Genomic DNA, 22,513 nt, shown 5'->3' with positions numbered 1-22,513 from the left:
AGCTACGGAGTACTCCTTTAATTTTTACCATAAACACACTAAACATACAATAAACAATTCAGATTCAGCACCATATGTGGCAGATCACAGAATCCAGGGACACATATTGGCCGAAACGAATCCGAGATAATTGCAAAAGAAGCTTTTTTTTTTCGAAATTTGTGATTTTTGTTTTTTTCCATCATGTGCAAGTTGAGATCTTGAAGAATGCAATCAGTATTTCAGATAATAGATTGTTTTGTTGGAAAAGCATACATTTTTTGTTGCAAATTGTCTCGTTTTTGTCAGGACTGTAGCCTGCTGGGGGGTGTGGGTAAATTACCATATGGGCCATTCACATGATGATTTAAGTAATTTGTTTTTTTTTTTCCGCGAATCAGCTGTATGATCCGAGTTGAGCGCATGGCTACTTAACCTGCATACAGGCGTGTGATTTCACTATGGAATGAGTTACTAAACAGAGCGCAGAGGAGCAAACACCGCGAAGCAAACAGACACTCGGTATTTACATCGGAGATCACCATTTCTAGCAAAAAAAACCCCGCAACCTCGTTTTCCAGATTGAATGGAATACTTGAATGATCGGATGATACATGGACCATTCTAGGATTACATTCCATCGGAGGCATTGGTGTGTGCAAGGCGCCGTTTCTCTTTCTGATGGGGTGAGTTTATTAATCTAAGGCTGTGTGGTTATTTTTGCATGTAACGGAGAGTGTTGTGGTTTGGTTAAGCGTAGGTCACAACCGGACGTACGATTTTTTGGACGTGTGATTTTTGGCGTTTCCCAAATCGCTGCGTTTTTTTTTTTTTTGTTCACGGAGAAAGACGCGCGTTGGCCGTAAGTGTCTTGCAACCTGAAAAAAACGTAAGCGCCCATAGAGTTTGTTTGACATGACAAAGAACCTCTGCGGCCGGTCTGCGGCTTGAAAATCAGCACGTCACACGCGTGATCTCGTGCTTTTCACACGCGCGCTCTCGTGCGTTTCATGCGCACTCTCCGTGCGTTTCTTGCGTTTTTTGCATGGAGACCGGCCGTAGGAGCGCGTACTGTATGGCCGGTTGTGACCGAGGCTTTACATGAAACTAGTGTTGTGTTAGTTGTGTCATCATCATGCTATCTTTCTTTCTTACGGTGTGAGTAATTTTTCAACCACAAAACGTTAAAGTATACTTTAGGACTTATTTTTGTACTTCATAATTGTGTTGGGCATACTTTGCATGGAAGGAAAATTGGCGTGGTGATCTTTGTTTACATGAAAGTAGTATCGTGCTAGCTCGTAAGGGGTAGAGCTTTCCTTAATATCATGCAAATGAGCACCATTATGTGCCCGCCCTACACCCAGAGTAGCTGAGATGGAAAACTTTGAGGGCGATTTTCTCCCTTTTCTGTTTTAAGAAGTATACACTTTCAAAAGGCCACACATTCTTCAAATATTGTCAGATCTCCACATGGAAGGCATCATTGGAAAGCTTAGAAACTGTACTTTCTGAATCTGTCAATAACTCAAAATGCCCCCGGGCCGACATGTGTCCCTGGATTCTGTGATCTGCCACATATAACAACTATCAGCGGTTTCACAATCAACTAAACATGTTTCAACTCACCGCTGACCCAATGCACGTGCGAGCTTAATAGCATTTGCCCTGCAGACCCGCAAAATTCTCTCTCGGTCACAGTGATTCTCTCGGTTGCTCACGCTGCTCTACAAAGTTTATATTTAACAACATTGCAGTCAGCAACTGTCTAACATCATCACGGATTATTTTTTTCCTCCGTTTAACAATCATTTTCCTTTTCTCTCACCTAGTAGATGACATGTCACCTCTCCGATGCAGCTAGTGCCGGACGCTCGCACTCCGGAAGTTTTTTTTTTTTTGACTGGAAACCGGAAGGTAACTTTAGTCACCTGGCCTCAGTGGAGTTCACCGATTGACTTCACTCAAAATGTTATTATTGTTTTTTAAACACTTTTAAGCATTATTTATTCCTTAATACAAAATCTACTTATTTCTTGTACATAAAATAAATCTTCATGAGTTATTTATTTGTTTATTTTAAAATAAAAAGTGAATTGTTTACTCTTCTATGGAAATTATTTTAAAGGGCTATTTTTCATATTTAGAAGGCCTTATATCGAAGCCTGGGCTACACTCTCCCCTCCTGAATTCATGTACGTCCCTGTACATGGCAGTGATCAAACATGTTGTATCTGAGGGAGCAGGGCAGGAGGATATAGGGACTTTTTGACTTCACTCAAAGCATCGGCTAGTGCTGTGGTCAGCCCATGAAAGAACGACTTAACCACAGTGACCAAGGGCTTTCCAAGTTCAGGATACTCAAGCCGCCTTGGCGGTTGACGATTCCTCTCCGATCTCCTGAGAGAGGTATCTACTCCTGTTTGTCTCTCTGTCTCCCCTTTAGACTCTGTTTCCATTCCATCCAACTCATTCTCCCCTTTCTCCTCTTCACTCTCTGACATGTCAGAGGACACAGGAAGCTGTTCATTCCGGATATCATCAACACCATTAGGTAAGTTTTCTTTCTCTCCAGGGCACACACTTTCAGGTAAGTCACTTTCGTTTTGGTCTGTTTCAGGTATTTGTTTGGTTAGAGTCATTCCTCCAGAAGGTAGGTTGTCTGCATCACCCTGACAGCTGGTAGGTTCGTTAAGGTCAAGGGACTGTCTTGTGTACTATCAGGCATATCCGGTGTTTTGTCAATCTCGGCAGGGCAATCGACATTCTGAGCATCTACTGAGCCCTCAACAGGACATGCACCTGTAGGTTCAGCATGCTGTGTATCTTGCTCATTAGACACATGTGGATCAGGTGGTACTGGGTTCTCATGGATTGCCGGGACCTGAGCCTCTGGGGGTGGGCTGAACCAGCAGACTGGGATGAGCTCATCGTCATCCTCCTCAGAGGAGTGATCGGAATCTACAGCAGGGTTTGTACGAATCACTGGTCTGCGTTTTACAGGTTGCTGCACACGCCTTCCTCTTTCCTCTGTAGACAAGTATGCACATGGGAGGAGCAAGTCTCTATGCAATGTCCTTAAAGGACCGTCCTCGTTTTCCAGTTTAACTGTATAAACAGGAAGGGTACCTGCTCTGCTCACCACTACATGGACAACTGACTCCCATCTGTCTGAAATCTTGTGCTTCCCCTGGATGCAGACATTCCTTATCAGTACTCGGTCTCCAACCTCCAAGTCTGAAGCAGTCACGTGCCTGTCAAACCGTGTTTTGTTCTTGTGTGCTACCTTTGCAGCATTATCCATGGCTATTTTATAGCTTCCCTCGATTCGTGACTTAAGGTTTTGCACATACTCAGAATGTGATGTGTGTTGGCTGCTATGCACTGGCAGTCCAAATGCCAGATCGACAGGCAGACAAGGCTGACGCCCAAACATTAGTTCGTATGGCAAAAAACCTGTCACGTCATTCCTGGTGCAATTATAAGCGTGGACCAGGGGCTTCACAAAATCCCGCCAGCGAGACTTCTCTTGTTTCTGAAGGGTGCCTAGCATGTCTAGCAAGGTGCGATTAAATCGCTCGACAGGGTTGCCCCTGGGGTGGTACGGGGTGGTCCTGATCTTGTGAATACCCGCTACTTGACAGAGCTCTTTTATAATGCGGGATTAGAAATCTGGCCCCTGGTCACTACGTAGCTTTTCTGGCATACCATAGTGCACCATGAAGCTCTCCCACAGACACTTTGCCACTGTGTGGGCCTTTTGATTAGGTGTAGGAATGGCAACCATGAATTTGGTAAAGTGATCCATGATCACAAGGATGTCTTTGGTCCCACTTTTATCCGGTTCAAGGGAGAGGAAATCCATGCAAAGGAGTTCAAGGGGTCTAGTGGTGTTAATGTTGACCAATGGTGCCGCCCTCTCAGGTGATGTCTTCCTCTGCACACACCTGCCACATGTCCTCACCTTCCTCTCCACATCCACAGCCATCCTTGGCCAATAAAATCTGGTCCTCACAAGGTCCATTGTACGGTCCACTCCCATGTGACCCATATGGTCATGCAGGCTGGTCAGAACTACATCCCGTAGCTCAGCTGGCAGTACCAGTTGGTAAGTTGTTTTGGAACCTTCCTGACAACGTCTGTACAAGACATTATTCAAGAGCTCCAGACGATTTAGCTCTAGCAGCAGGAGTGGGAGGTCAGGAAGTTGATTCTGTAAACTGGGGGGTGGTGTGTCCCCATGCTCAATCTGACAGATGACAGGTTTAATACACTGATCGGCTCTTTGTTTATCCACCAGTTCTGCCTCAGTTAAATGGAGGACAGTTGGCAGTCCTCCCAAATTATCTTCTTGCCCATAGGTGTTGGGCACAGCACCGGCAGAGATGTCAAAGGTCTCAACTAAAGCAACACTGTCTGTGTCTCCCTCCCCTCCAAGTGCAGGCCTGACACTGTAGATGAGCTGTCTTTTGCAGATTGCCTTCACGACAGCCTGATCTACTGCATCGAAGTTCTTTGGATCAGAAAGGTGATCTTGGGTGAACTGTTGTATGTGTTCCATCTCTTTTTGAGATTTGGGATCATCTGACAGCGCCCCATGTGGCCTGCGGGATAGTCCATCCGCATCATGATTTTGCTTTCCTGGACGATAGAGGAGTTTAAATGAGAAGGTGGATAGTGCCACCAACCATCTATAGCTCATGGCATCCAGTTTTGCTGAGGTCAGTATGTAGGTCAGTGGGTTGCTATCGGTCACAATGGTGAACTGGTTACCATATAGATAATCGCTGAACTTCTCCATGACTGACCACTTCAGTGCTAAGAATTCCAGTTTATGCGCTGGGTACCGACTTTCGCTGTGCGACAACCCTCTGCTCACATAGCCAATAACTCGGAGCTGACCCTCCTGCTCCTGATATAGGACGGTGCCAAGCCCGGTGGTGCTGGCATCAGTATGGAGCACATAAGACTTCTGTGGATCCACAAAACCTAGCACAGGTGCAGTAGTTAGTTTATTGATGACTGTCTCAAATGCTTGCTGGCAAGCAGGGGACCATCGCTCCCCAAAGGGCTCCTTTGGGTTACGGTACTGATCTAATTTCTGTTTCATTTTCGCCCTCTTCTGAGAAGGTGGTTATCCTGAGGTTGGATTGTGGAGGGGCTTCACAATGCTGGAATAACCATTAACAAATCTCCTGTAGTACCTGGCAAACCCAAGGAAAGCTCTTAATTCTCGCAAGTTCCGGGGAATCGGCCAAGTCTTAAGGGCAGTGATCTTCTCTGGATCGGTTTGTACTCCACTCCTGGACACTACATGGCCAAGGTAATGGACCAATGTCTGAAAGAAGACACACTTTTCTGGGGACAGTTTCAGACCAAACTCTTTGAGATGGGAGAGCACCTTCATCAACTTCTCCTCGTGTTCCTCCAGGGTTCGGGAGAACACAATCAAGTCGCCAAGAAAGACCAACACATCCTTCAGGTGCAGGTCACCCATGCACTTCTCCATTAACCTTTGGAATGTGCTCGGAGCATTTGTTGCCCTTTGAGGCATCCGGTTGAACTCCCAGAACCCAAGAGGGCACACAAAAGCAGTCTTGGGCTTGTCTGCCTCTGCAACTTCTATCTGATAGTACCCCAACTTAAAATCGAGAACAGAAAACCACTGTGCGCCATTGAGTGCTGAGAAGGTGTCCTCCAGCTTAGGAAGGTTGTACGCATCCTCTATGGTCTGGAAGTTCAGGCGCCTGTAATCAATGCACAATCTGACCTGGCCATTCTTTTCCCTTACCACCACAATTGGCGATGAGAAGGGTGACTCAGATTCCCTAATAACGCCTGCATCAAGAAGTTCTTTGATATGCCTCCGAACCGCCTCAATATCTTGCGGGTGGATTGGTCGAGGGCACAGTTTGAAAGGAGTTTCATCTGAGAGCTTTATATGGTGTGCTACTTTATCAGTTCGGCCAAAATCCAGGTCGTGTTGTGCAAACACATCGGGCATGTTGTTGAGCTGCCGAGTGATGCGTTCTCTCCACTCAAGTGGGACTGGGGAATCACCGAAGTTAAAGTCTAGAGTAGGCTTTTGGGAGGGCTCTGTCTCTGGTGGCCGTTGGGATGGCTCAGGTGACTTGGCCATACTATGCTCCCTTAACAAGATGGTCTGGTAAGTAGAGATTTGTGCTATTGTGCACCTTGCAGGAATGGCAATGTCATGGTCAGACTCATTGCAGATCACGACTGGTAGCCTATAGGGTCGCTGTTGAGGGAGATCGATCAGTGCAGCTTTCACAAGCAGACCACCCGTTAAGGAGGGTAAAGATGGATGTTCAATGAGAACGGACCTCTCATTCTGGAACCTGTTCACCGGTACAACTCCTTCCAACTCAATAGTCTCACCAGCTGGAACAACTTGGGATCTCCTTCCCTGTAGCCTCGCTACACCATGGGGCTCAGTGTTGTTTGCCTGCTTGTGTCTCACCTCAAGTATTTTAAGGACTGCCCTATAGCTGTCAGAGATGGGCTGATGCATCATTCTGGCTCTGGAACAGAGGTCATAGAGCACATCAAGGGTATTAGTGCCTACAAGCACAAGGGGCTCTGTGTTGGTTTCAAAGTCAGGTACGACCAGGGCAAGTGTGTTTATATCAACTGATGTCCCAACAAACTCTTCTGGGAAAGTTACAGCCAACTCTACATAGCCCAAATAGGAAACAGACTGCCCTGCTGCTCCCTCTACCTCTAAGTGGTCAAACAGCAGCTTAATTTCTTGCTCTGAAAGATGTTGTCTGTAGAATGACTGGGGTATGATTGTTACCTGTGAGCCTGTGTCAAGGAGGCAGTTGACTTCTTCGCCTCCTGTGTGTATGCAGGCTGTACTCTTGGTACCAACCAACCCACTTGGGAGTTTGAATGGGCGGCTTCTTACTGATTGTTCTAGACTGGCACATGCTCGAATTTTGTTATTGGCATTTATGTCTGAGGGATGTTGGTTCTCCTCAGCCCCTGTTTGTCCTGCAACAGGAACTGTTAGGCGTGTAAATGTGGATTGGGGCTGTTCCTTGCCTCCCATATATGCCGTTTCTCCTCTAACTGTTTTTTGCTTTTCAGCCACGGAGGCAGGGTTTGCAGCTTCAGTGCATGTTGGGGAAATGTGCCCATTCTCCCCACAGTTGAAGCAGTACCAGGGCCAAGGCCTGTTTGTCTGCTTCATTGTTATCTGGCTCTGCATGATTGTATTAACATTGCCTGTGTCTGATATTTGACCCTGGGATTTTTCTGCAGCTCCATTTCTTTTAGTCCCCTTCTTCCTCTGAATTGTGAAAGAGGCTAATTGTCTCTGCAGGCTAGCAACCTCCTTCTTAAGATCCTCCATGGCACTGTGACTCACCCCTGGGTTCTAGTTTAGTTCTGCACAGGCACATGCCTCCTGACCCTGGATCTGTACTCGCAGGGTTTGCACTTGTGGGACAGCATCCTGTCTCCGCACGACATGCTCAACCATGACTTTCTGAACTTCAGGTGGGTTCATATTGCTTGCTGAAAGGGATGGTAACCTCCTGTCATTAGTGAGTAGGGGAGGGTCATTGGCACCTAAGCCATTATCGCTTAGTGGTTTATCTAAGAATGAGATGAGGGGCTGCTGCTCAGGGGCCCGAGGTGACTGTGTCAAGATAGGGGAAGTGTCGGGTATGGGAGGAGAGCTTTCAGCTCGGGGTTGCATAGTTTCAAAATCTTCACCAATCTGAGACATTACCTCCCCCAGCACCTCACTGTAGTCTTTGCCACTCCGTTTAGCCAGCTCTTTGAGCTCGGCCAGAAATGTCTTGGTAACATTGCGGCCAATCTTAGTAGTGTACACGCTGCTTAGTGTCTTTACTTCATAAGCAATGGGGGGGATCACCATGTACTGTGTATGGTCGCGGTAAGTGAGGTCCTAAACCTTCTAAGGCCGACCCACTCGAGTACTCAACGATCAGGTTTTGGTAGAATTTGTCTGATAGATCATCAACAATAAGAACCCTCTCAATTTTTCCATACTCCTTGAGATAGTCAATTACCTGTTCATCCTGATCAGCTATCTGTGTTAGTCCGCTAACAATGACTGCGCTTGTGATTTTAATACCAGACCTTTGTACAACACCCATATTGGACATGATTTCAGTATTGATACTCAAGTTAATTGGCTCCTGGCTGGCTCGCCAATTTCTGTAACCCTTTTTGTTATATGTAACAATAGAGCACAGGTAAGTAATGATCAATGATAAATCACTAGACCAGGATCAGAAGACACCAAATTCTTAAGAGCCAATACTCTGAATATCAATAATGACACAGACACAATATATTTAGAATATAAGGGAACTTATAATGGAAAACTCACAGACCAGCTGTGTAACAATGTGTTGCAGCACAATGTAAGAAAAATAACAAAAATAACAAAATAAAGATAAAGATAACAAAGATAACAAAGGCCGGCAAAACAATACCCCTCTTTTCCCTGAAGTCAGTTTATATCATTGGGGCCCTTTTTTCCTCAAATCACTGTCGGTGTACAACCAGTTAGTTTGCCCTACCCCACAGTCCGTGGACAAGGACTCCAAAAGATGATTGGATGTGGCTGTGTCCTCCCACTCAGGTGGTGTTAGTAGCAGAGGATGGATGGACGTGGCTACGTCCTCCCATTCAGATGATTCCCACAAAAAAAAAACCTGACCTAGGGACAGGCCAGAGATCCAAATGTGTCGTTACACTCATATTGACTGTCTAAATCATATTCACTGCAAAATCCTCCATGAATTTTCACTAATTAATGATAATGTTCTACATTAATCAGTTTAAAAATGTTCTCAAAGGGTTCTGTTGTACAACAAAAAATATATATATTCTAGTTCAAGTATTCTAGTTCAATATATATATCTAGTTCAAGTATTCATTTTATAGTCGTATGACTGCAAATACATCCAATATGTCTCTCACAATCGTATTCAAATGCACAATTTAACCAATCATCCATTTACAAAAATGAAAAAAAAAAATGTTATGTAGTATTCCTTTAATTTTTACCATAAACACACTAAACATACAATAAACGATTCAGATTCAGCACCATATAACAAAACTATCAGCAGTTTCACAATCAACTAAACATGTCAACTCACCGCTGACCCAATGCGCGTGCAAGCTTAATAGCATTTGCCCCGCAGACCCGCAAAATTCTCTCTCGGTCACAGTGATTCTCTCGGTCGCTCACGCTGCTCTACAAAGTTTATATTTAACAACATTGCAGTCAGCAACTGTCTAACATCATCACAGATTTTTTTCCTCCATTTAACAATCATTTTCTTTTTCTCTCACCTAGTAGACAGCATGTCACCTCTCCGATGCAGCTAGTGCCAGACGCTCGCACTCCAGAAGTTTTTTTTTTTTTGACCGGAAACTGGAAGGTAACTTAGTCACCTGGCCTCAGTGGAGTTCACCAATTGACATCACTCAAAATGTTATTATTATTGTTTTTTAAACACTTTTAAGCATTATTTATTCCTTAATACAAAATCTACTTATTTCTTGTACATAAAATAAATCTTCATGAGTTATTTATTTGTTTATTTTAAAATAAAAAGTGAATTATTTACTCTTCTATGGAAATTATTTTAAAGAGATATTTTTAATATTTAGAAGGCCTTATATCGAAGCCTGGGCTACACATGCATCTGGATGGCAAAGGGGAGATTGAAGTCCAGGTTTCAGAAGATGGGATAGATGCCTTCTTCAGGGCCTGGAATCCCTGCTTGATCTGACTGGTCCACCATATCTTGTCAGTCTTCCCCTTTTTGGTCAGGACTGAGAGAGGAGAGGCTTGAGAAGACCCACTGCCTGCCCACAGGGAGCAAGAAAGTGCATGAGCCAAAGAGCACGTTCACGAGTCAACTAACCTTTGAGGGCCATGGCTCCTTTTTATACTCCTCGGCTGCTTGAAGAGGATGAATTAAGGCACTGATTACACTGCTTCAGGTGTGTGTGTGATCAGCAGGCCCCACCCCCTGACCATGCTGCTTTCAGCTGTCAAAATCACCAGCGCTGAAGTGCCACTGTCTGTTCAGCACTGTGGTAGTGATTGGACGAGGAGTGGTGTGCTGTTGTGGTGGTGGGTTTTTGGAGCCACTGTCACAATTGATTATGTTGGTACAATGGCAACTGTCAAGGGGTGGGATATATTAGGCAGCAAGAGAACAGTCAGTTCACAAAGTTGATGTGTTGGAAGCAGGACAAATGGGAAAGACTTCGACAAGGGCCAAATTGTGATGGCTAGATAACTGGGTCTGAGAATCTCTAAAATGGCACATCTTGTAGGGTGTTCCTGGTATATAGTGGTTAGTACTGACCAAAAGTAGTCCAAGAAAGGACAACCAGTGAACCAGGTGACTGAATTACACTCCTGCACTATCTTTGTAATCCTGATCTGTGGAATACATATATAGATATACTTTGTTGATGTCACTGTCCATGCACTACTGGTTCTTTAAAAGAGTATTTGGATCACTGATGAGATCAACTTTAATTTAAGCATCTAAGTTTTCTGATTACACAGTAACTCTGGACAGCCTTTCTGTTTCTTCACGTGCGGCAGTAAAAGACCTCGGGGTGATTATTGACCCCAGTCTTTCATTCGAAACTCACATTGATAACATTACCCGGATAGATTCCTTTCATCTCAGAAATATTGCTAAGATAAGAAATTTAATGTCACTGCATGATGCAGAAAAAACTAGTTCATGCTTTTGTTACCTCCAGGTTGGATTGTTGTAATGCCTTACTGTCTGGATGTTCCAATAAGTGCATAAACAAGCTCCAGTTAGTTCAAAATGCAGCAGCAAGAGTCCTTACTAGAACTAGAAAATATGACCACAACACCCCTGTCATATTCACAGTGCATTGGCTCCCAATCAAATTTAGCATTGTTTATAAAATACTGCTATTGACCTTTAAGGCACTGAATGGGCTCGCACCACAGTACCTGAGTGAACTTCTGGTCCTTTATGACCCGCCACACCTACTTAGATCAAAAGGTGCAGGCTATCTGCTGGTACCTTATATACTGTAGTGAAGGCTACATCAGGGGGCAGAGCCCTTTCTTACAAAGCCCCACAGTTATGGAACAGTCTTCCAAGTAGTGTTTGGGAATCAGACACAGTCTCAGCATTTAAGTCTCGGCTGAAAACATATCTGTTTAGTCAAGCCTTGTGTTAATGGTGTTTATGAGGTAAAAGTGTAGATCTGGAGGATCCTCAGACAGATTGTTTTGGTAAACTGGGATATATGGATGCTGTCAGTCCCCACTCGCTTGCTCACTCGAGTTTGTTGACAGTAATCGTGGCTGGCTGCTTTATGTCCCGGGTCTCCCTCATGCCTGTGTTACCTTCTGGCTCTCTCCTTTTAGTTATGCTGTCATAGTTAGTTGCCGGAGTCCCTGATTGTACTCAGTGCAATATGTATCTGTTCCTACTTATTCAGGTGACATTGGCCATACCTAACAACTTGTGCTTTCTCTCCCTCTCTCTCTCTCTCTCTCTCTCTCCCTCCCCCCCAAATCTGTCCCTCTGAGTTACATGTTGGTCCTTGGATCAAGATGCTGACCTCTTCTGCTCCTCGGACCTGCTTGATCCATCCTGATGCCCTGTGTCTGGTTGGAGTCTCATCACATCGCTCCTGTGGAGGACAACCCCATGAGGACAGTTGAAAGTCACACCTGGAGGACGCTCTGGACTCTTACAGTAATGCTTTTCTGGCTGGGGACTACAGTTGACTTGCTAACTTTAGGACTGCAATTGTCATGAACAGTTTTGCACTCAAGTTTCCATCAATGAACAGTTTATAACATCAACAAAACTGACTTCATGTTTAAACTGTTAATGTTATAATCATGCTGTCTGTTGTTGCCCAAATGAGTATGGGTTCCCTTTTGAGTCTGGTTCCTCTCGAGGTTTCTTCCTCATGTCATCTGAGGGAGTTTTTCCTTGCCACCATAAATTACTTTGGATTTGTGGCACAGTGGTGTAGTGCTTAGCACTGTCGCCTCACAGACAGAAGGTTCTGGGTTCAAGCCCAGTGGCCGAAGGGGGCCTTCCTGTGTGGAGTTTGCATGTTCTTCCCGTGTGTGTGTGTGTGTGTGTGGGCTTCCTCCCATAGTCTGCTGGGATAGACTCCAGCTTGCCTGAGCCCTGTAGAACAGGATAAGCTGTGACAGCTAATGGATGGAGATTTGTGCTAAATGACTTTAGATTTCCGAAAAAAGACTCTTTTGCTAAATTGCTGGATATGCTGTGTGGTGTGGCCATGTGGAGAGATCCAAACAGTTGGGGGAAAAACACTGATGTAACTCCGCCTACTCAAGTGAGTAGGACACTTCTTTGCTTTGGTCCTGCTTGATCTTTCTTTTACTTTACTTTCTCATTTAATTTCCACTATTTTTTCATTTTATTTTTCATTTTATTTTTCATTTTATTTTTCATCTTTATAAGATAAGTTAGCTTTAAAAAAAATGCCAGGGGGCAAAAAATCCAGGAGATCTTGCAGAAAATGCACAGAACTAGAACAGAGGATTTCTATCCTGGAATCAAAGATTGATGCCCTGCCAAAGACGGATGAATTAAGAGCAATATCTCAGGAAAGGAGTACAGAAACAGTGGCTGAGAATGCAGAGATTGCAACCCGACAGGCCGATGGCATTGCAGATCTAGTGGATGAATTCATCAATCTAACAGGGCAAAATGTGAGTACAGAAAACTGGCACATGATGGGTGGCAGGCCCAAAAATAAAAACAGAAGAGTAATTACCTCAACACCAGTTCGTTCTGATACTATGCAACCCATGCTCCACAGCCATGCTATTAGAAATAGAGCCAGGTCTACAAACTGCAATAGGATTTACAATCCTATGGAAAATCCACAGCCCATAAGGCTTCAGAATAAATTTGAATGCCTCAGGGATGTGAAAGCAGAATTTTCAGGCGGACAAACACATCATAGAAAGAGATCGCACCACAACCGAAGAGCTGTGGGAAGAGGCAAAAAGCAGCTCGTAACACCACCTGATCCCACAACCCTTGTTCTTGGTGATTCCACTGTAAGACATTTGAAAGGACATGGGATGATTATTTGCTGCCTTCCAAATGCATCCATCTCTGACACCAAAGACAGCATTTTGAAACTCATGTCCGAGCATAAAACTATCAAACGTATTGTTGTGCATGTGGGAGCAAATGATGTTTTCAGAGAACAGCTGTTTGTCCAAGATGATTTCAGAAAACTTTTTTCTGATCTCTATAAGACTGGAATACAATCTTTTATCAGTGGCCCACTCCCTGCAAGGGGAAGCTTTGCATTTACTCGATTCTTCAGTCTTAACACCTGGTTTGGAAAAACTTGTTTTTTATTTGGTATGAACTTCATAGACAATTTTAACCTTTTCTGGAATCACAGATAATTCTTCAAGCCAAATAGCACTGAACTCAGCCGGATTGGGACCAGAGTTTTAGCGGATCACTATAGCCTCTCTCTACAACATGCAATTTTCTCTCAGCCAACATTGAGGAAAACAGTCGATAAGATCTCGCAGACTGACTTTGCAAAGCCAAAACAATCATCCATGCAAGTCTTCACCAAGGACACACAGCCATCTGGGGCAGACTGCCAAGAACCATCTGGGGCAGACTGCCAAGGACATCAACAATCACATGAAGAATGTGAGCATGTGATTCCATCATGCGATTCCATCCAGATTGAGGACCTGACCAAAGACAATCATGCCAAGGCTGCATCATCCACATCTTGACCCCATGCAAGTATCACAGAGACTGTCAGGGAGACAGTCACCACAGAGACAGTCATGAAGACACTCACAAAGACCTCACCAAAGTCCCAATCTCAGTCTCGCTCTTCTGACTTTATTGTACCATCTCCGTCTCCCCCCTGCATGGATTTCCCTAAAAGTATGCAGAGATTGCTGCCAATGGCTGCACTCTCTTTTTCCAGCCCAAATCATTCGCGACAAGCAGTGTACCCAGTTCATCAAAAATCAACCAACAGACTGAATTGTGTTCGCCCAGGACTTTCAGCTGGCTACTAATCTTTTTCACCATCTAAAAAATACATGACATCTCCAATCCTTCCCCCTTCCAACCTCATGGAACATACAGAGAGTCTTGTATGATGTGCTGTGGGTCCCTGCATTGGGTGTAGTTTTGAAAACAAGCTGGGACCCAGTATGGCTATGCCATTCTCTATTCCTGTGTTGATAAGAAATAGAAAACATAGAGCATATTTAACCCAGGGGGTTAACCAGTCTAGTCTCCATCCTGTTTCAAAACAACATCAGAGTGCCCAAGCGGATATTACTTCTAGGCTTTCTGTAAAGCTAGCTCTTCTGAACATTAGGTCACTTTCAAACAAGTCATTTTTAATTAATGATCTTATCTGCAAACACAATCTTGATTTTTTGCTTCTAACTGAAACTTGGCTGGATCAAGCAAATAGTGCTACCACCCTTATTGAAGCAGCTCCCCCAAATTTTAATTTCATGAATGCTACCCGACAGGGGAAAGGTGGAGGGATCGCCTCTTTTCAATGTAAACAGTCCTCACTTGGTGATTTTACATCCTTTGAACACTTAGGTGCACTTGTTACATGCTCTCCTAACATATTGTTATTAACTATTTACAGGCCTCCGATACATTCAGCCAAAGTTTTTCTAGAAGAGTTTGGTGAACTGTTGTTAGTCATTTGCTGAGAGTTTGACTGTCTTATTATATCTGGGGATTTTAACTTGCATGTAGATAATCCTGAAAACACTTATGCCAGAGAACTACTTGCACTTATTGACAACTTCAACCTAGTACAACATGTACAGGGGCCGACCCACTCTCGTGGTCATACACAAGACCTCGTCATCACAAAGGGTCTTACTGTTTCTACTACTGTTGTTGACCTGGCCTTATCTGATCATTTCTGTGTTTTCTCTGATGTTTCTATGTCTCCTCACATTCAGAACAGCTCAACAACTATGGGTAGGAGAGTCATAAACGACAACACGTGTTCTCTTTGAGCAAGCTCTCTCTCGGATCTCAACCAAAATGTCAGACTCTGTAGATGATTTACTAGAAATTTTTAATTTAAATATGACCCAAATTATGGATGATATTGCTCCCTTCAAAATCAAAAGAATTAATGACAAGCAGAAAGCACCATGGAAGCAATACCCAGCTGTTAAATTGCTAAAGAGAGAATTTAGAAAGACTGAAAGAAAATGGCGTAAATCTAAACTTCACATCCATTATCAAATCCATAAAGAGATGCTTTGTAAATATAATTATGAAATTCGTAAAGCAAGACAGTCTTTCTTCTCCAACATCATCAACAGGAATATGAACAATGCCCATGTGCTATTTTCAACAGTAGAGAAGCTAACTAATGCCCCACCACAATTAGCACCTGCACTTCTCTCAGTTAATAAATGCAATGAGTTTGCATCCTTCTTCAAAGGTAAAATTGATAAAATACAGCAGAATATTGCTCATAATATATATCAGTTGCAAACAATTGAAAAGCTGCAATCACCAGTGACACAGACAGACAACTTCAACACAATGTCAGAATTTTGTTTAATTGATTACGAGACTCTTGAAAAAACTGTACAAAATCTCAGTTCCTCAGCATGTGAATTGGACATTCTGTCCACCAACTTTTTTAAGTCTGTTCTTCACCTTATAATTACAGTTGTGCTTCAGATCACAAATACATCCCTTGAGACTGGCATTGTTCCTGTGTCCCTGAACAAAGCCGTTGTAAAGCCCCTACTTAAAAAGAATAATCTGGATGCTTCAGTATTAAACAACTACAGGCCAATATCAAATCTACCATTCATCAGGAAAATCCTTGAAAAAATTGTCTTCAATTAATTAACTGCCTTCTTGATATCAAACAGCTGTTTTGATAACTTTCAGTCAGGATTTCGTGCCAGTCATAGCACTGAAACAGCGCTGATTGAAGTTATAAATGACATACGTCTTAATACTGATGCAGGCAAAACATCGGTCCTGGTGTTACTGGACCTCAGTGCAGCTTTTGATACTGTTGATCACAACATACTGCTGTATCGACTTGAACACCGGGTTGGGTTGACTGGTAAAGTTATCAATTGGTTAAAATCATACTTAAAAGATAGAAGCTTCTTTGTTACCCTGGGAAATTGTACCTCAACATCAATGTCCTTGACCTGTGGTGTCCCCCAAGGGTTGATCCTTGGACCATTACTATTCAACCTTTATATGCTCTCACTTGGACAAATTATCAAGAACAACTCAATTTTGTATCACTGCTATGCAGATGACACCCAAATTTATTTTGCTCTATCACCTAATGATTATGCCCCCCTTGAATGTCTCTACCAGTGTATCGACCAAATCAACAACTGGATGTCACAAAATTTTCTTCAGCTGAACACAGATAAAACAGAAGTAATTCTATTTGGGAAAAAAGATGAAAGACTCAGGATTACCACTATTCTTGACACAAAGGGGATTAAAACAAAAGATATGGTTAAAAATCTTGGTGTTTTCATTGACAGCGAGCTAAACTTTGACAGTCACATGAAAGCAATCACTAAAACGGCATTTTATCACCTAAAAAACATTTCCAAACTAAGAGGACTTATGTCAAAAAATGATCTGGAAAAACTTATATATGCCTTCATCTCTAGTAGGGTTGACTACTGCAATGGCCTTTTCACAGGCCTCCCAAAAAAGACCATCAAACGACTTCAGGTGATTCAAAATGCAGCGGCGAGGGTTCTCACATGAACAAAAAGAACAGAGCACGTTACTCCAATTCTAAGGTCCCTTCACTGGCTTCCAGTAAGCTATAGAATTGACTTTAAAGTATTGCTGCTGGTGTACAAATCTCTAAATGGTACAGGGCCGAATTACCTCTCTGATATGTTGCAGCGGCCTAACCCAATCAGATCTACCAGATCGCAGCAGCAAAATTTACTGGTAAAACCTGTTGTTAAAACAAAGTGTGGTGAAGCAGCTTTTAGCTACTATGCAGTACAGCTATGGAACCAACTGCCAGAGGACATCAAAAATGCTCCTGCTGTTGGCAGCTTCAAATCTAGACTAAAGACCAAGCTGTTCTCAGATGCTTTCTGCTAACTGATTAATATTGTCATCTTTACATGTTTTAAACTTTCTTAACTTTTATAGTCTCTGCATGTTTTAAACTTTACTTAACTTTTATTCTATTTTATTCTGCTGTTTTTTTTTACTGAACTTTTACTTCATTTTATTATTTTATTCCTACTATTGTTTAATTCTTATTATTTTTCTTCCCCATTTATTTTATGTAATTTTATTTTCTATTGTTTACTGTTTTGCTTTTACTTCTGTAAAGCACATTGAACTGCCACTGTGTATGAAATGTGCTATATAAATAAACTTGCCTTGCCTTGCCTTGCCTTGATGTAAACTCTCTGGGCAGATGAAAACTTCTGCATATGACTGAGGTGTTCAAGATCAGGAGAGGACCCTGTAGATAGTATCTCCCTTCCAAACACCACCAGTTGTTGACCATGATAAAAGCACCAACACGTTTGTTCTTACCAGCCTCCATTTTCTGTCCAGACAATGAATGGAGAAGCCCTCAGGTAGAATGGCCAAGTCAGGGACTGAGGGATCCAGCCATGTCTTCATGAAAATTACAATATTACAGTTTTTAATGTCCTGATCAAAAGCCAGAGATCTAAGCAGTTGTGAAAAACACCACTGTAAACTCTCTGGGTAGATAAAAAACATCTGCACATGTTTATGAGGTGTTGAAGATCAGGAGAGCACCCTGTAGAGTGTAACTGTCCATCCAAACACCAGCAGTTGTTGGCTCCATTTTTCTGTCCCAGCAATGAATGGAGAAGCCCTCAGGTAGAATGGCCGAGTCAGGGACTGAGGGATCCAGCCATGTCTTCATGAAAATTATAATATTACAGTTTTTAATGTCCTGATCAAAGGCCAGTCTAGTTCTTAGTTCATCCAGATATTGTCCAGAGATAAAATATTCCTGAGAAGAATGGTAGGAAGTGTGGAGCAGTGGGGTAAAGCTGCAGAGGAGAGAGAAGATTTACATCAGTGTTAAACTGCAATAACATCAGAAAATCAAACACTCTCACACGTCCCAAACCTCCAACATCATTTAAAATGATAATCTATTAAAGTTAATATTATATTATACACAACCATAAAGCAATGACTGACATGGAAATAACCTTTTTAATTTTAATTGAAATGAATAAAAATAAATGAGGGGCTGAAAGCTTACATGACTCCAGGTTTTTTACAGCCAATGCGAGTTTCTTTATACGCTGTACTGATATCTGCAGGGATTTGACAAGGCATTCTTTTCTTGTAGTAACTGAAACAGCATTGACCTGGTTCATGCGCACCTGTGTGAAAACATTTATACGTTTAGTTCTTGTGATTAAAGGCTCAAAAAACACCATCAAATTGTTTTACGTATATCGACTAAAAGATTCTGCTTGTAGTGTTTATTAAATTGTCCCACAGCGCTGTGGAGTTCTGGATTGTGATTGGTCAGAAGGTGTTGATTAGTTTTCTATAACAGCAGCTCTGACAGTAGTGCAGCTGCCAATCACAGGTTTATATTAATGCCCTCGTTCTAATACGTTATCGTTTCTATGGTAACAGCTGGTGAGTGAACGACTGTTTATCGCTGCTCTAATGTCAGTGAGAACAGTTGCTCAGTGGTTTAAATGTTGGATCAGAGGCTCATGATTTCAGATCTCATCACCACCAAGCTGCTACTGCTGGGCCCCTGAGCAAGGCCCTTAACCCTTTTATGATGTAATGTTGGAACAGTTTGTAAACTGGTTTAGTTTCAGAAGAATGAAACACTTGGGGATGCACTATTCCAGGAAAATAATCAACTTCAGGGTGGGAACAGGAGCTCTGCTTCATCACACCACCCTGTCACTCAGTAATTTACTGTAACAGTGTGACAAACACACAGTGGTTTATTAACGTTGGTTATTTTCAGCAGCCTGGTCGTCTTTTTAGGAAATTCAGTATCATTATAAAGCAGGGGAGTGGTGGCGAGTAACAACACCAGTCTAGTTTATTTTAAATTAGTCAAAATGCACAAGGACCTCAATTAATGGAAATATCTTAAACAGATAGTAATAATAACTAGACCGGACAATTCCCCGGGGGAAATTGTGAGAGGATGCAGTGCGCGAAGCAATTCGGTCACGCATGTTCACTGGCCGTGAATGTGTGACCTGCTATGAAGCTACAATGCCATGATTTATGTGTGTGCTTGAGACAGCAGCCCCCCCCCCCCCCCCCCCGCTCCCTCACTGGCCCCAGTCGGCATGGCGATGGGCCTGAGCAGGAGCGCTAAGACCCACAAGATCTTGTCAGATTTCTGCTGTTTTTTGCTCAGGATGAATAACTCGAAAACGAAAGCAACTATTAACAAAATTCTTTCACAGTGAGCGCTAGAAGGGTCGCCTGAACACACAGATGTATTTTTTTGTCCCTAGTGTAAAAAATGAGGACGCTACAGCGAGTTAAAAACGAGTGACTTTTCAGCCACGTTTATAATGGGAGTCAATGAGGCCGCTCACCTGTGCTCTCCTCACTTTGAGGCTTCTCATTCAAAAACTGTAAATCCTATCAGTTAGGTAAACACATTCACTACGTTTACATGCACATCCAAATCGAGCTACTGTCAGTAATCGAGCAAAGGGTCCCAGCAGGGGTGCCAGAGAAATCCAATCCTACATGCATACTGTGAAATGGAGCTATTGAGTGAGGTGCATTGTGCACCCGAGCCACAGGTGGCGCTACACGCCCCATTGTGTTGGTACACTTCCGGTTGTCGTCATGAAGAAGAGCTATTCAAGAGTATAAACAAAGGGACTACAGGCGGAAATTAGCATGTACTGCTATAACCTGGTACAGACATCTGTCCTTACCACAAGGATAATGTTTAATTTGTACACTGTCCCTTTTAAAAATAAAATAAACTCTAAACTCTAAGAAGAGTGTTTGTAGTTTGTATGTGCGAACAGAAGTGTTCCTAATAAAGTGGGCGGCTAAGGTGAAGTGTCATGCCGACCGAGGCTGTTGTGTTTCCCGCTTGTGATCTCGTCACTCGTCACTTCCGGAAGGGGCAGTGCTGAAGTAAGTAGATCGAATACGTAGCTCGATAGGGTATACATGCACTAAGTAGCTCGGCAGAAATCGCATAATCTAGGTCGTGTAGCTCGATTGCAAGAAATCAAGTTCGGTTCAATTTCATCCGACCTAAGGTGTTTACATGCCATTTAGAACTTTGATTTCAGACGAGCAATGGCAGAAATTCGATTTTCTCTATGTGCATGTAAACGCACTGTCTAAGTAAACAAGCTCCACTGGTGTGTAACGCAATAGACACCCATTCAAAAGCCGATTGATAATGGGTGGCAATGAGCTAAGACACACAAGGTCTTGAGTTTTCTGCTGTTTTTTTACGAAGGAGCAGGCCTCGAACAATGACAAATAACTCGACAACGAAAGCAGCTATTCACAAAATTCTTTCACAGTGAGTGCTAGAAGGGTCTCCTGAATCAACTGATGTAATTTTTTGTCTGTAGTGTTAAAAATGACGACATTAGAACGAGTTAAAAATGAGTGACTTTTCTGTCATGTTTATAATGGGTGTCAATGAGGCCTGTCAGCTGCCCTCTTCTCAGTTTGAGGCTTCTCATTCAAAAACTGTAAATCCTATCGTTTAGGTAGACACATTGTGTGAATCAGGACAAGTTTTCCTCCTACTTTTGAGAAAATCATGTCTGTAGAGTGAAATTTGTGACTGAAAACACAGTTTAAGCGAGAAAGTTTGAGCTTTTGTTTCAAGCTGTCTCCCCTCTAAGCAAACGAGCTGCACTGGTGTGTAACGCAATAGACACCCATTCAAAAGCCGGATTTTCTCCCGGAACCCACATGGCGTTTGAGCCGGGACTGATCCGAAAGTGTAGAACCTAGCAGAAAAGTTGAATGCCAGATCCACAAAGGAGAAGTTTTCCTACGTTTTAGAGTTTGAATCACGTCTCTAGGTGAAAGCATGCCAGAGCAGCGGACGTTTGAAAAACGTTGAAAAAGTGCTTTTTTTTAATTAATTCCATAGAAATGAATGGGGTTTTTTTGGATGATTTTTTCGCGACTACGTCGCGAAAAAATCGTATTCTGTAGAGAAAAGGAATAGCATAGCGAGTCCGATCGAGCCGCATGTGTTGATATATTGTTTGTCTGTGTGCGACGTACGGTTATTGAGTTAATCGAAATCGAAATTTGCGTAGGAGGAAGAAGAATACGGAAGAAGAAGAAGAAATACGTAGAAGAACAATAGTTGCAGTGCTTTGCACTGCATCCTAATAATAATAATAATAATAATAACATTTAAATCAATATAATTAAATACATATTATAAAAATGATTAACTTTATCTTACTCATTGCCGATGTGAAGGACTGAAGGCAGACATTGTGGCAGTGGGGGCGTGGTCAAGCGTCAGTCTGTGACTGGAGGGTGGAGTCAGGGAAGGTAAGTGGCAGAATCACTACACCTGATGTGAATTAACCTGTGTTTGTGTGTCTTCCCAGCAACCACGCCCTATATAAGGAGAGAGAGAGCAGAGGAAGTGAGCTCTCTCCCGCACCAGATGACTTGTGTGTGTGTGTATGCATGTGGCTGGGAGAGTATACATTGCTACTGAAAAGTGCAAAATAAAATAGTTTTTGGAACTCAGTTCTGGCCTGCCGTACTTCTGTGCTCCACCCACCTGCTCTGACTTCTACAGTGGTGCCAAAACCCGGGAGGGAGCACAGAGGAGAACAGCCCCATGGAGTCCTCCCCCTTCACAGACCTGATGGAGTCCTCCCCCTTCACAGACAGTCTCAGCATTTAAGTCTAGGCTGAAAACATATCTGTTTAGTCAAGCCTTTTGTTAATGGTGTTTATGAGGTAAAGGAGTAGATCTGGAGGGTCCTCAGACATAGAGTGTTTTAGTAAACTGGGATGTATGGATGCTGTCAGTCCCCACTCGCTTGCTCACTCGAGTTTGTTGACGGTGCAGTGGCTGGCTGCTTTATGTCCCGGGGCTCCCTCATGCCTGTGTTACCTTCTGGCTCTCTCCTTTTAGTTATGCTGTCATAGTTAGTTGCCGGAGTCCCTGCTTGTACTCGGTGCAATATGTATACTGTTCCTACTTATTCAGGTGACTTTGGGCATACCTAACCACCTGTGTTTTCTTTCTCTCCCCCCCCCCCCACCCCAAATCTGTCCCTCTGAGTTACATGGAGTCAACAGGAAATCTTTTGGTGGAGACGGTGGGGACCTCGACTGGCTATCGTAGCCTGCAGGGAATCGGCTGTCAGACATTCTGTCGCATGTCCCAGACCCGGTGAAATGTAACTGAATTGTCTTGGCCA

Source organism: Neoarius graeffei, chromosome 1 (assembly GCF_027579695.1).
Source record: "Neoarius graeffei isolate fNeoGra1 chromosome 1, fNeoGra1.pri, whole genome shotgun sequence".
In the NCBI taxonomy this organism is placed as follows: Eukaryota; Metazoa; Chordata; class Actinopteri; order Siluriformes; family Ariidae; genus Neoarius; species Neoarius graeffei.
Note: the sequence above shows the minus strand (reverse complement) of the source record.